At 32.8% G+C, this 15346-nt stretch overlaps 2 long non-coding RNA genes across 3 annotated transcripts; one reads left to right on the top strand and one right to left on the bottom strand.

Annotated features, from left to right (window-relative positions):
- Positions 1–6375: 6375 nt before the first annotated feature.
- On the bottom strand, positions 6376–7506 carry LOC134254458 (uncharacterized). 2 transcript variants are annotated; one of them, XR_009989320.1, is made up of 4 exons: positions 7374–7506; positions 6852–6956; positions 6643–6748; positions 6376–6415 (listed from the first exon to the last, which is right to left on the bottom strand). It is a non-coding gene; the product is annotated as an uncharacterized LOC134254458 (long non-coding RNA). The 2 variants fall into 2 exon arrangements; XR_009989321.1 differs by having other exon boundaries at positions 6382–6477.
- Positions 7507–9810: 2304 nt separating this feature from the next.
- Positions 9811–10974, top strand: LOC134254459 (uncharacterized). The gene is made up of 2 exons (XR_009989322.1): positions 9811–9913; positions 10615–10974. It is a non-coding gene; the product is annotated as an uncharacterized LOC134254459 (long non-coding RNA).
- The last annotated feature ends 4372 nt before the right edge of the window (positions 10975–15346 follow it).

The following is a 15346-nucleotide window of genomic DNA, read 5'->3' as shown; positions in this document are numbered from 1 at the left end:
GAAATCCGAAGTAGCCTCGATTGATTTTCATATTATCTAATTACAGTTTAGCCCTATCCTTTGTAAACAATATGAATGAAAACAGCAAAATGATAAATTAAACAGTTCACCTTTAACCATGATATTTTTCTCCTTTGTGTCATTCTTCTTTAATGGTATGACAGATATCAGGTGTATTGGATTTTATTCAAAGTAGAATGTAATATGAGATCAACAATAAGGAAAAAGCAATCGCACGCCCTCCTAAAGTGACAACATATATTCATACACGGCAAAATACACTGCTCACAAAAGTTGATATAACGTCCTCAACAATTAAAATTGAATGAATAAAGTAAATAGCAATTCGACACCAGACAAAAGTATATATCAAAATGATGACAAACTAAAGTCAGAATTCAGTTCGGAAAGGACAGACAAAAGAAATGTGTCTTAACAAACATATTAGACACGCAATTATTTCTATCAAACAATAGTAAACAAAAGTGCGAAATATATAGCACAGACAGGAAAATAATAAGTAATTTCCTCACATCAGTAAAACAATATATAATAATTTAACTCCACTCAATCGTATGTATCGAATGAACTTCACACAAAAGGAAAAATTAGAACGGAATCTTCACAGTTTTTATAATTATCAGGTGGACTCCACTCAAATCTAATTATTATATCTCATATGAATAATTAAAAGTTAAAGGAATCTGATTGGCGCAGGCAGTCACGTGACCGTCGTGTTCGCCCTGCATCGTGTTTTACGATTGTGACTTCACAATGCAACGACTGATATGCAAGTAAAATTGCAGCGTATGTTCAACTTTGGTTGAACACACGCTTAACATATGTTCGCCATAAAAAAAAAACGAGCCACATATGATTAACATATGTTTTTAAACATATGTTGATTATACGTTTAGCGTATGTTATTCATATTTTTGCATGATATTATGATCAACATACGTTGATGTTCATATGTTTTGTAAAATTATATTACCATACCTTATTCATAAGCTTTATTCCCATATGAATCACACATGATATTCATCTAAAAAAATGATTTTAAACTCCGATTTCTTTTGTTTCTTTACATGAATTCTCGTTACGTTTCACTTTCACTCTGCTACTGCATGATCAACAGTTATGACGTCACAGATTTGGTATTTAACCCCTGTGATACATGTTACTACAGAGGTTGAGAAACGAGAACTTCCCTTTATATTATGCCTTTGCATATTTTGATTCATTTTTACAACCTCAATCTTAGATATCGATTTTAAGATTGAATTCTTTTACATAATTTAAATCAGACTTCTTAGTTCTGCGACACATATTACTCTTCGCGGATTTAAAAAGTCTGATTTTAATTAAATTGATGTTCATTAGTCTATGCTTATAACGGTTGTGCAATTAGTCAATTGAATGAAACATGTGGGGATAACAAACAGTATTCGAGCTTAAAAGTCCATTAAAAGTCACAAAATAGTATCAGAGCAAACACTGACCTCCAAAACATCAGGAATGGGATCAGGTGACATTGAATAATAAACATTCCCTGCCAACCTGTCACACCCAGCGTGTGCTTATTGTAATGTTCAGAAAAAAAGGGAGAATCGGTCGACAATGCATTTTATAAATGATGGTCTAGCAATCAGTACGAAAAACGCGAGTGTCATTCCATTTAATGATAGATTATATTTTATGACACATGAACACAAAATATAAAACTGCATAAAATACGACCTTGAAAATATCGTTACAATAAGCTAACCTGAAAATTGGCTACTCTATCGATTGTAAACTGAAATATTACACAAGTTGTAAATTACGTTGAAGTATGTTTCGAACATTATTACCCAGGCAACTTCATTGGTCTATAAGACTATATATTACCACTATCAGTAATAAGTGGTGGTGTTGCCCCCAAGTGGTTCCAAGAGCATTTTTGATATTACAGGTATTATACTAATGATTTATAAAGTGCCCACAATATCTTAACTAGGGCAAGGTAGAAGGGCCCCAGGACTTTTGTTTAGTGCTATCAGAACGGGACTGTAGCGATGTCACTAGGTGGTGCCAAGTGTGTAGAGTATATTTCAAGCAATGAATTGTCATCAACACTGCTTGAAAAAACACCTTTACAAAACTTTACTTGTGAAGTAAATTTCATTAAAGGTGCTCCCAAAAGCAAGGTCATCTTTGTATTAACTTTACAAAAAGTAAAGGTGAAAAGGTAACCTTTAATTACACGAAAAGATAATTAAATATAACCTTTCACCTTTAATGCCATATTAAAGTTCATTAAATACTGAGTATACATATTGTAGCAAATTCTTATTTAAATGCTGACAATTGTTTAATACACTTATTCTTTGGATTTTCACAGTTAGTTTAAAGAATCTAATCTAGTCAGTACCCAGAATTTTAAGACAAATGTCATATATTGTTTTTATTATCTTGTATCCATTTCCAGTGGAAATTAGTATTAGAAATGGTCATCTACAGATTCAAACACTCGACTCATCATTATTTGACAGACTACGCTTCAAATAATACAACACCTATGATGTAAGCCAGGTTAGCTTAGTTGGAGCAGCTGGCGTTTATTTTGATACATGGAACAAAACATAAATTTTTAACATACATTTCATTGAACGTGAAACAATAAAGCACTGCAATGCATTTGCAAAATAATTTACATGTAATAAATTGTATCCCTATCACTGACATTAAAAACCGCCCAGGCAAAAACCATAGATGGTTAACTATGGAAAACCTGTGTCCATCGCTATGTAAATAATGTCTCAAAGGAGAATGCCGGACGTGCATTCGGTGCAATTGTTAAAAATGCATGAACATCCTATAATATTTGCATGTATGAAAAAATCAAAAATAAAAAACATTTCAACAGTTTTGTTATTTCCATTACCAGTATATTTATACACATATGATGTATATAAAGCAAAAAAAATGTGTGTGTATTGAAGAGCATTGGCTTAGAATGATATGAACATATTACTGAATACTCATTTCTCATTGGCTTTTCTTTGGCCACGCCCACATATACAACCAAAACCATTAATATACATTCCTCGCATACAAAATATTCCCGCTATACTGAGAAACACAGGAAAAAAATATTATCTGCATCAGGATTGCATACAACTCTGTGAATTGGATGACATAGATCTTTAATATGTACATTGATATTAATGATAAAGTAATTAAAAATATAACAATGGGGAAAATTGGCATACTGATATTTTTCATTTTCCAATCAAAAATGATCTAAAATATTCTGTATTTTTGCTTCTCATAATATGATGAGTCAGATATACAGCACAAACAATATCCAGTTATAACCTTGAATATAAACATTATATTGAGCTATCTTTGACTTTTGTTTTCCTTTAAACATTCAGATAAATGTGGGAAAAAATAAAAAAAAGAAATACAGATGACAAGTATAAATTTCACATTTCTGCTTATGAAATGGAGGTCTCATTTCACTTTAAAATATAATACTAATACATGTATAATATTTATTCTTTATGGTGCATGTACATATATAAAATAAACTTTGCAGTTTAAATTGAATTAAAAATGTGAAAAAAATTACATAAAAGGCTATTTGATTTGCGCTTATTATACACAGGCTAATAACATCTTCAAATTTTAATGCAAAATGATGCATTTTACATATTCACAAACACAAAATATGGTGAAAAATCTATTAGAATAGATGCGGGGATGCAGTTTGAAAAATGCATGAGATCATGTACGAGTCCAGCTTCATCCCATGAGCCTGTCTATGCTTGATTAAGTTTAGATTTGTTTTTATGTCTGTGGTAAATGTTAGTGTGTTTGCATATGTGTCCAGCTTCACACATTTTCATGTATGTGCTCAACTTCACACGCCTTGGAAAATATGTAATAGGTTGTGGTAGATGCTTGTGTGTTTGCATATGTGTCCAGCTTCACACATCTTCATGTATGTGCTCGACTTCACACGCCTTGGAAAATATGTAATAGGTTGTGGCAGATGATGCATGTGTATTTGTGTATGTGTCCAGCTTCACACATTTTCATGTATGTGCTCGACTTCACACACCTTGGAAAATATGTAATGGGTTATGGTAGATGCATGTTTGCATACACTCAAAAAAAATATTACTTACTTTTACTCAAATCAAGTAAACGAATTACTTATTTTAAGTAATTTTTAAGTAAAAAAGTTTGTCACCATAGCAATCATGATAAGTAATTTATAATATTTATTAGTAATTTTAAGTAATACAATTTTATAGTTATAGAAACAGTGACTAGTAAATAATTTACTTAAAATAAGTAAAAAAAAAATAATTACTTAGTATTTGAAGAACAAAGCTTTTTGGGTAAATCAGAAGTGGTCTTGAGTTGACATTTATATAATGTGAGTAAACAAATTTTTAAGCTTGTATTTAATTTAATTGATTTTCCTCTGATAAGAGAGAACCTGACATATGAAAGTGATTGACATATTGTCAGATATAACAGAATTGTAATAATAAGGACTTTTCTATAGTCAACTCATTATATTCTACATTGCCGTAAAGATGTTGACTTCTAGTTTCGATTCCTTATATTTTCATTAATTATTTTTAATAGCTTACCTAAAACATTTATATTAGGTCACTTTAAACGATGTAAGTTGGGATATTTATATCTCTTAACGAATAAGGTATTTAATTGTAACAAAAATTTTAGACGCAGAACTGTTTAGAAACATTTGATTAATATTTTGTTTTATTAAAAAATATTTTCAAGGGCGATAATGGAAATCCTAGTAAATTATTTTACTTAGAATTACTTAAATTAATTTTTTGAATGAATTCTAATATACTTTAAGTAATTAATTTACTTACAATAAGGAATTTTAAGTAATTCGTGAATTACTTAGTAATCCTTAATAATACTCAATCATAGTCAGTAATCAACAATTATCTTAAGTAATCAGATTACTTAAAATAAGTAAAAAAAAAATACTAAGCAATTTTTTTATTTTGAGTGTATGTATCCAGCTTTACGTATTTTCATGTGTTTGCTCGATTTAAACGTCATAAATGTAAAATATGTAACCAAGATGGTGTAAAACATTTACAGGTGAAGGGTGCACAAAGAGAAAAAAAGTTCTGTGTGTTTTGTTCTGCAAAAAAATAAATTATATCCTGTTGAGAAACTGACAATCAAAATAAAGTAACATATTCATTTTACATAACTGTACTAAAAATCACACATCCAGTTTAAATTACTGTACTGAAAATTGAATTTGTGCAAAAACTCTGAATGAATAACATTTAAAACCAAGAATGCTTGCATGTTCATCTATAAATCTCCAAGATATTTACTAGTTAGTTTGTAGCGCCGCATCAGGCAGTCTTATAACACATTTCATAATGTCAGTTTGCATGAATAAATCAATTTATCCTTGTTCCTCATATCTTGCCGAAATTCTAGTCTACAGTTTATTTACACAGCACATCACAAATAGAAACATTCAGGAAAAACAATTCACTAAAAATAAAATCCAAGTTAAATAATTACATGTACATATAAATCCAAAAAATATTATGTTATATTCCAAGTAAGTAAGTAACTTTATCTATCTCTAACAGTTCTATCTACTAAGTCTTCTATATTTCCATCTTCCTATATCTTATTCTAAATTTCTGTCGCACTATATATATACTCAAGATCCGCTCCTGACGATCAGGAGCACATTACATGTATAAGATCCTTAAGATCAGGAATCAATACACAGGTCATTACAATCAGCAGGGGGTTATATAAGAGGGGGCAATTAATATACAGATAAGATGATAATGTGTGAACAATTATGTATTGAAGAGTTATATTACAGATAAGATATTCTAAATTGCTACAAGTTTACAAATTTTTGATCATATCATTGATAACAGTACATTTTCTTGATCATGACATCTGTTTTGGATTCCCCTCTCTGACATCTTTTCTTGTTCACCAATTAGTTCAACAGTCATCTGGGTACTCAGGTGTTGTACAAGTCCTGATAATAATAATTTTCAAAATTATAAAGAAAAAAAAATACAATTTTTAAATAGGTTTTCATTACTTCTATTGAAATTAAAGCACAAGCTTTTGAAGACATACTTAAGTAACAACACATGTATAACTAAACGTAATGGAAATTTAGACAAAGCGACTCAATGTCAAACATATGATAGTGATACATCTGTAATATCCATGAAACTGACTGAGATACTTAAAATGTTTATGGTGTGCTTTCACTAAGCTTAGCAGTATATAAACATCTCTTGATAAAATGTTGAAGTCCAATCCTCACCTGACTGTTCTATGGTTCTATGTTGATAATCTCTTTCAACAATCTTCATCACAACATCTGAAGGTCATCAATCTTCAAAATTAAATCTGACGCTCACCTCTCAAGTGTAAATAGACTCCCTGTACAAATGCATGGAAAATAAGATTTTGAATAAAAAATGAATAATCTCCATATCACCATACCTGGCCTCTTTAAAAATGTGAGGAAATATTTTAAATACTTTTCTTTAGATAAAATCATGTAGTAAGTATCCAACAATGTTGAAAAAAATCAAAAGACATTACCTAAAATGGAAATAAAGTACAACTGTGACTGGTGTCTCAGGCACAACCAATATACACAAGACCTTTCCATCCATAGCAGCATGCATTAGCTCCACATTCCTTGCTTCTACAAAAATATACAATGAAAATTTGTTAAAAAATGAGAGCGAAGCTTTATATTGAATGAAAAATGCATTGTTCCTCTACTTAAAAAAATCAAAAGGCATTACCTAAAATGGAAATAAGGTACAACTGTGACTGGTGTCTCAGGAACAACCAATAAACAAAGAACTTTCCATCCTTAGCAGCATGCATTAGCTCCACATTCCTTGCTTCTGCAAAAAAATATACAATGAATATTTTAAAATATAAGAGCGAAGAGTGTAACATGTACTTCGGGGAACAGACTGCCTGAGAGGAAGGAATTTTGAAGTCAGATTAGTTATATTTCTGCCAGTGTTGGCAGGGGCATAGTATCCGGGGGGCCAGGGGGGCTTGCCCCCCCCCCCCACACACTTTTTTCAAAACTAACATACACTATTAGAAATGTACCAAAAATGTAGTATAAGAATTGGAACTAAATGTAGTTGTCACTGAGAAAAAGTTAAACCCCCCTTAACTCCCCCCTTTATTGCCTCCCCCCCCCACTTTCAAAAAATAAAAAAAACGATGCTACGCCACTGGTTGGGACGGATAAATTTCAATAATTAAATGAAACAAATTATGCGCAACAAATAAGACACATGTATTACCTTGCAGTCACCGGCCCACATAATGTATACAACTGACAACATCCCAAATCCCTTTCTTTGTTGTTTACTTGGCGGAATTTTCTTTGCCTTCTAGACTGGTTCCCAGCTCTGGTTCCCATACATTGTCGTGAATAAGTCCTACGTTTATTGGTTTTGTTTACAAGCTTCAACATCAATAAAATCTCCAGCACATTTACAGCTTGTATTGTAAACTAAACAGAAAACATACTTTACACAAAATTTTTAGCTCAGTATTATGTTATCCTCTTCATTCAAGTAATATGTAAACTCTTCTCGAATGTAAAACGAACGATCTACTCTGAACAGTAACCCAAATATGGCACTGTGTACTCGGTTGAATAGCCAATCAATTCAAATCAAGTTGAGCGGGTCTGCATCGTTATTTTGACGAAGTTTGAAACCAGTGGTAATTTTTTGACACTTCATCTAGATTTAAGAAGATTCTTGCCTGAATAACTGCTCGAACTCCCGGGTTGACATGCTCTAAAGGTTTGTTTACGATTTCCAGCCGTTTTTACTTTCACTTTCAGATAAGTACATTGTGCATGTTGTGAAAGAATGAAACTAATCAAAGTCACGGAAAACGACGCTTTGTATGTTATTTTCTGCTAGGATATTAGATAAGTACTTTTGATAAATCTGGGATTAAATGTTTATGTGCGTCACTTTATTCTGTTAAGGTGTATGAATCATAGGGGCTTGTCTACCGGATTGACAAATGTAAAATATTTTTAAAAATTTGTATCTACATTAACCATGTTAAGTTAACTACACTCTAAAAGTTGCTTTAATAAAGATTTTGATCAGGCTAGAAAAATAATGTTGTAAGAAAAGTACTACACCTATCAGGGACCTATATATACTAACCTATATACATGTACATAAACTCTCAACTTTGAGAGTTTATTTATTTTTATTAGCTCACCTGAGCTGAAGGCTCAAGTGAGCTTTTCTGATCACATTTTGTCCGGCGTCCTTTTGTCCGTCTGTCTGTCTGTCTGTAAACTTTTCACATTTTCGACTTCTTCTCAAGAACCGCTGGGCTAATTTCAACCAAACTTGCCATAAAGCATCCTTGGGTGAAGGGGATTCAAGTTTGTTCAAATGAAGGGCCACGCCCTCATTCAAGGGGTGATAATTGAGAATTAGTGAAAATTTGGTTGTATGTTATAAAAATCTTCTTCTCAAGAACCACTGTGCCAGGAGAGATGAAACCTATGGGGAAACATCTTCAGGTAGTGTAGATTCAAGTTTGTTCAAATCATGTCCCCCGGGGGTAGGGCGGGGCCACAATGGCCGACCAAAGTTTTACATAGAAATATTTAGGAAAATTCTTTAAAAATCTTCTTCTCAAGAATGACAAAGCCATAATTGATCATATTTATATGGAAGCATGCTCAAGTAGTGTAGATTCAAGTTTGTTCAAATCATGACCCCCAGGGGTAGGTTGGGGTCAAAATGACTGACCAAAGTTTTACATAGAAATATATAGGAAAATTCTTTAAAAATCTTCTTCTCAAGAATGACAAAGCCATAATTCATCATATTTATATGGAAGCATGCTCAAGTAGTGTAGATTCAAATTTGTTCAAATCATGACCCCCCGGGGTAGGGCGGGGCCAAAATGGCCGACCAAAGTTTTTAAAGATATATATATGAAAATTCTTTAAAAATCATTTTCTAAAAAAATAGCACATCCATGATTGGTCATGGGACTACTTTTGGGTTTAAACTTTACAATAAAAATCAATTTTCTACTTTTTCCTACCCTTAGAGCTCAGGTGAGCGATGTGGCCCATGGGCCTCTTGTTTATATCATTTTGTATTTTAAACTGTGTCCATTTTCTTAAAACACAGGTATAGTGAATTCAGTATGCAGATTATTGAAGGGAAAACATCAAGACGAGACAAGGAAGACAACAAAACATGTTTACCCAGATTGAGGATCCCAGTATTCTTTGGTAAAAACACATTTTAATAATAAATTTCATGAAATCTGTTACTTGAACAAACATTTACATTATTTAATGCTTGAATTGCTCGGGAGTCAATATCATCATATATTTGTAAAAAAAAAAAATGTTCAATTTCCTTTGTATATAGTCTCAAGCTACTCAGCCTACCATAGAAAATTAAAAGACCTGTCATGAAGAAGAGGCTGGTTCTCAACTTTCATATTATAAATGGCAAGTATTGTTTAGAATTTAGATTATTCTTGATAAAAAAATAAAATAAGGGTGTTTGTCAATTCATAGCTATTATTTGTGATTGCACAGTGTATTAATTTTCAAAATCAATTCATTCTCTGGTGACCAAGTGCAGCAGTTTGCTTCAAACTCATAATTTTTAAAAAAAAAATATTGACTAAATTTGTCCATATGTACAAAATGTTAATCACGGTATGAATTCTATTTCAGCATGATTGTCATTTTCAATTTGAGGGACTCTCACCTCAAGTACTTTTACTGTTCCATATCAGGAAAAAGGTCATGAGCTGAAACATGCGATTGGGGAAAAAGGTATATATATCCTAAACCATAACTTCAGTATCATTCTGTATACATGTACAGCTAAATTAAATACCACATAAGTGGAAATTTTAGCGAGAGGCAAATTTTACGATTTGTCCTTTAAAACTGGTAATTTATTTTTAGCGAGATGCTATTTTAGGGACTTTAAAATGCACATTTAAGAAACTAATACAAATAAAACGCAATTAATTTTTAGCAATATTTAATTTTACCATCTCAACACCCTCGCTAATAATGCCAAAATTAAATCCTCGCTAAAAATTCTACTTACACGGTATGTAGCACAATATTGTTCTCTTTGTAAACTGACGACTGAGTAGTCAGGAAACCTATGATTTCTCAATATATCAGGGATTTATTCTTTGTTTTTGTGTAGTACCCTTAAAAAATACCTATTTCTCAAATTTTCGTTTATAGGCTTTTTGTGATAAGGGATACATGACCTAACCCATTGATTCTTCATATAATATGTCAATAACAAGAGTTCCACTCATCTTATTAAATTAATAAATTTACATTTTTGGCTTTTTGAGGTTAAAAGTCATGTATGAACTGTTTATTTATTAGTAACGTTGTGCCTTGTTTTTAGTTTTATTTATCATAGTATTGTGAATTCTGATAACACAAAGCCATTGAAAATATTCATACTAATGCATGGCACTGAAAAAAATACATTTTTTTTCTTTTAGGAAAAGCATTAGGAAAATGCCTGCATGGGGAGAAAAGTTTTGAACTCTGAAAAGGGAGGTGTGACAAAAACATTTTGACAGTTGTTGATTTCTACTAAAACCAATATCAACAAGAAAGAGGACATAAAATAGTTTTATGTTGATTCACAACTTTAAATTCAAGAATGAACAGTTGGTTTTATTATAAAACATGTCACATACAAAAAAAAAAACATATTTGTAAAATGTACTTTGTCTTTGATATGCATGTTATTTGCAGGATAGGATGTGGGCAACATATACTGCCAAGAATCTTGATGATTTTGATTTTATGTTTGTAAAAAATAATGTTTTGTATTGTAATAAACAAAGTTAAAGTCAGCTTTTTCTTAATATGTATATTAATTATGATGTTTACATTTCCGCAACTTATCACTTTGGAAGGAAAACTTATTCATAATTTGAATAAGGCTTCATTCACTGGAATGGAAAACGGAAATTATTAACTTTTGTGGTTATTAAAGATGGTATTTAATTAAATTTAAGGTTTGTTATTATCAGATTGTGGTTATTAAAGATGGTATTTAATTAAATTTAAGGTCTGTAATTATCAGATTTAATTTATCCTAAATACTGTGTTTAATGGTTGTAAATATTAACTTTACTTTTTTGTAAAGTCAAGACAATGTGGGACATTACATCATATTTAAGTGCATGTAAAGTTAATGTAAAGGTTACCTTTTCCAACTTTGACTTTTTTCAGAAAAGCCATTTAAAGGCATTGTAAATAATAAATTTACATTATCTTTACTTGTTTTGTAAAGCCAAATTTTCACGCAGTGCAATTATTGGCCACTTGAACAAACTAATCACTGGAGATGGATTAAGGGCCTTAGGAAGTATCTCTTGTCAACCTTACAAAGGGTCCCAGGGACAGCAAAGGGCTAGTAGGCGAACCTTGACGTTGGGTTTTACATAATATCCAGGAAAATCATTAGAAAATAGCTATTGTTTGAAGTGTCCACCAAATGATTATTGAACAAGGTAGAGGGGTCCTAGGGCTATCATTTCTCACCTTCAAAGTGGGGCTGTAGTGACACTACAAAGTAGTGCCAAGTGCGTGGGGCATATTTTAAGCATTCATTTGTCCTCCATTTCTGGGAACCTGAACCATCTTTCATTGGGGATGGGTTAAGGGTTAAGTGTATGAATGCTGGAAATATGCCCCACGCACTTGTCTCCACTTGCTGGTGCCACTACAACCCCATTCTGAAAGTGGCAAATGCTAGTCCTAGGCCCCTTCTAACTTGCCCCAATAATCATTTGATGAACACTTCAAGGATAAAGCGTATAATAGTTGCCCTTTTCCCGTTTCCCCATGTACAATGATGAAAAACATCAAAGTTCAGATTAGCTAACTAAACCCTTCCAGTCCCTAGTACCCTGCCGAAATCTGTCAAGGGATACCCCCTAAGGCCCCCTAACTACCCCCAGTGTTATTTTGTTCAGGAGGCCGACAATGAATAAAATATGAATGCTGGAAATATGCCCAACGCACTTGGCACCACTTGGTGGTGCAACTACAGCCCCATTCTGAAAGTGGCAAATGATAGTCCTAGGCCCCTTCTTACTTGCCCCAATAATCATTTGATGAACACTTCAAGGATAAAGCGTATAATAGTTGCCCTTTTCCCGTTTCCCCATGTACAATGATGAAAAACATGAAAGTTCAGGTTAGCTAACTGGAACCTTCCAGTCCCTAGGACCCTGCCGATATCTGTCAAGGGATACCCCCTAAGGCCCCCTTAACTACCCCAATGTTATTTTGTTCAGGAGGCCGACAATGAATAAAATATGAATGCTTGAAATATGCCCCACGCACTTGGCACCACTTGGTAGTGCCACTACAGCCCCATTGAAAGTGGCAAATGATAGTCCTAGGCCCCTTCTACCTTGCCCCATTAATTATTTGGTGAACACTTCAAAGATTAGGCGTGTAATAGCTGATCTTTAATCGCGTATTTTGGATAAAATGCAAAACAGTCAAAGTTCAGAGTAGATAACTGGCCTTTTTCGGTCCCTGGGACCTTTTGAACCGTTGACAAGGGATTCTCCCAAAGACCCATAACTTAATCACCAATAATTGATGACGAATAGTTGCTTGGAAGATGACAAATGCACTTGGCACAACCTGGTGGTACCACTAAAGCCCTTTCTGATAGCTTCTATCTTGCTCTTGTAATGTTGATCATTTTATAAATCATGGGTATAATACCTGCCTGTAATATAGAAAATGCTTTTGGAACCACTTGCTGGCACCACCATCACTTATTACTGATAGTGGTAATTTACAGTCTTAAAGATTTATTAAGTTGTCCCAGTAATAATGTTCAAAACATACTTAAACCTAGTTTACACTTGTGCCATATTTCTGTTTCCAATCGTTATATATTGATCAAATTTCATTGGCCCTGTCATATTCTTGTGGTCCTTGAAGGAGTTGAAAAGGAATTCTTCCTGAAGGAGTTAACCATTTCCTAGTGCTTTTTTGTTCAACTGGATAAAAATTATAAAGTAATTTATTTCTGATTTTTCGCTTTTAAAAAAGAAAAAAAAAATGTTCAGGTGAGCCTCACTGCCTCTGAATATCTGATTTATTATGTAATTAATTGTTGCATTAATTTTCTAATCATTAACCATTAATTAGAATAAAATAACGTATTAAAAACTGTACTGCGTCTGAGTACTCTCAGTTCTTTGATGAAATTCCTTATTGGCTACTAGCTTCTACGCACTAAGTGGCTGCTGTTATTGGCTGCTAGCTTCAACCTGGTAAATTACACACAAAAAATAAATTGATGCTTCAAGAAATTAGCTTTTACTTATTATTTGTCACTTATATTTTAGGAATGTTTTGTACATTGTGTACAGAATTTAAACAAGCGCCGAAAAAACTATGAGATATGGACAAAAAGGGTTGTAAATCAAAAAGTGAAAATGTTATTAGAAACCATGAAAGAACTAGCTATCACCAGATCGTGGTATATCCTCAGCGAGACCGCATTTTGAGCAAGAAAACGGGAGGTAATCAAGTTTTACAGTTAACGTACTAAATATTGACCACTGACTTTCGTGGAGTTCTTAAGCTCTTATAAAAAAATTTGAAAAATCAAAAAAAATATGATTCCCTGTTATTTTCATCTGCAGGTATTACGACAGCTTTAGACAACGTTATTAGTATGGAGCGTCAGGCTTTTATAGCAGCGTTTAAATGCATGTACTTCCTTCTAAAAAAGGAAATTCCACATACAACAAATTTTTCCGATTTGCTGGAATTAGCAAGGAACATATATTGGTTGTTCATATTTAGATTCAATCTGCATTGAAGGAAAGGGGAATATCAAATATCAGTCACAACGGGCTATGCAAGAGATTGTTTGGTGTTTAGGTATATAAATATTTTAAATTAAATATAAAATTAAAAAAAAATTAAAATGGTTGGAAACACACACACAATTCTTCACTTTATAATATAATTATTCAATTTTTGGGTATACTATACGCGAAACACTTAAAGAAGACCTTCTAAAGAAGATAGTATAAAGTCAGTTTTACAGCTTGCTTATAGACGAAACGACAGGTATATCTGTCTTGAAACAGCTTATCATATACATCAAATTCAGTGAAGAATGAAGAGTGAAGAATCCCATGTCAAGTTTCCTGCTATAAAAGACGTAAGTCAAATGTCAAATTTTAGATATAAACATACGAATTTAAAATCAACATGATAAATGCACAAAAATCCAATTTTATTATTTTCAAAAGCTACCAGATGGTAAAGCGGACACAATTACTGCAAAACTTAAAGAACTCTGTATTGGGCTGGTATTCCAATGCAAGACCGACTAATTGTCTTTGGTAGTGATGGTGCGTCTGTTATGGTTGGCAGTAAAGGTGTGGTTGCTGCACTTCTTAAAAAGGTACGTGCTAAGTATTTGAATATGTAATTTACACTGAGCTGTCTAAGTCTGACAGGTCGTCAGGACTAACAAGAAACTGCTTAGCTGTCGACCTGCCGACATCTCTACCTGTGAACCTGTCGACCTGCCGACATGTGACGGACCTGCCGACCTGTATATTAGCAAATGTTTACCTGCCGACCTTTCGACTTCTCTACCTGCCGACTTGTGACGGACCTGCCGACCTGTATATTAGCAAATGTTTACCTGCCGAACTGTAGACCTGTTTTAATTTCTAGCACTAAAATAAAACCAAATCACAACTTCATGAAAGAATATCCGCCGTAATATGGAACTACATATCTGTTAACTCCACTTGTGGCGGTAACTCTCTATTTTGAACTGACCATGCATATATGATAATGATAAAAATTTACTTGTAAATAATTATATTTTTCAAAATTCAGGACATTTCTGAAAATCCTGTATTGAAACTGAAGCAGCTAAATGCTATGAGGTGGTTATCTCATTACAAGGCCTGTGACACTTTACGTCAGATTTTGCCAAGTGTGATGATGTCCTTGGAAAGGGAAGCTAGTGAGAGAAATTACAGTTTAGTATTGGGACTGGCAAAAAACATACAAACTGTCCAATTTTTTTCAATCCTGTATTCAATGTGTGACATTCTCCCCCAGTTAAGCATTTTATCAAAATGTTTTCAGGTAAGAAAGCATAAATTAAAACATAAATTGTATAATTTATTGAGATTAATAAAATATATATGAATTGAACTT

Source organism: Saccostrea cucullata, unplaced genomic scaffold (assembly GCF_032062105.1).
Source record: "Saccostrea cucullata isolate Sc308-1 unplaced genomic scaffold, CSIRO_AGI_Scuc_v1 ctg3191, whole genome shotgun sequence".
NCBI lineage: Eukaryota > Metazoa > Mollusca > Bivalvia > Ostreida > Ostreidae > Saccostrea > Saccostrea cuccullata.
The sequence above is the reverse complement of the archived record's forward strand: the minus strand, read 5'-3'. Positions and strand labels throughout refer to the sequence as shown.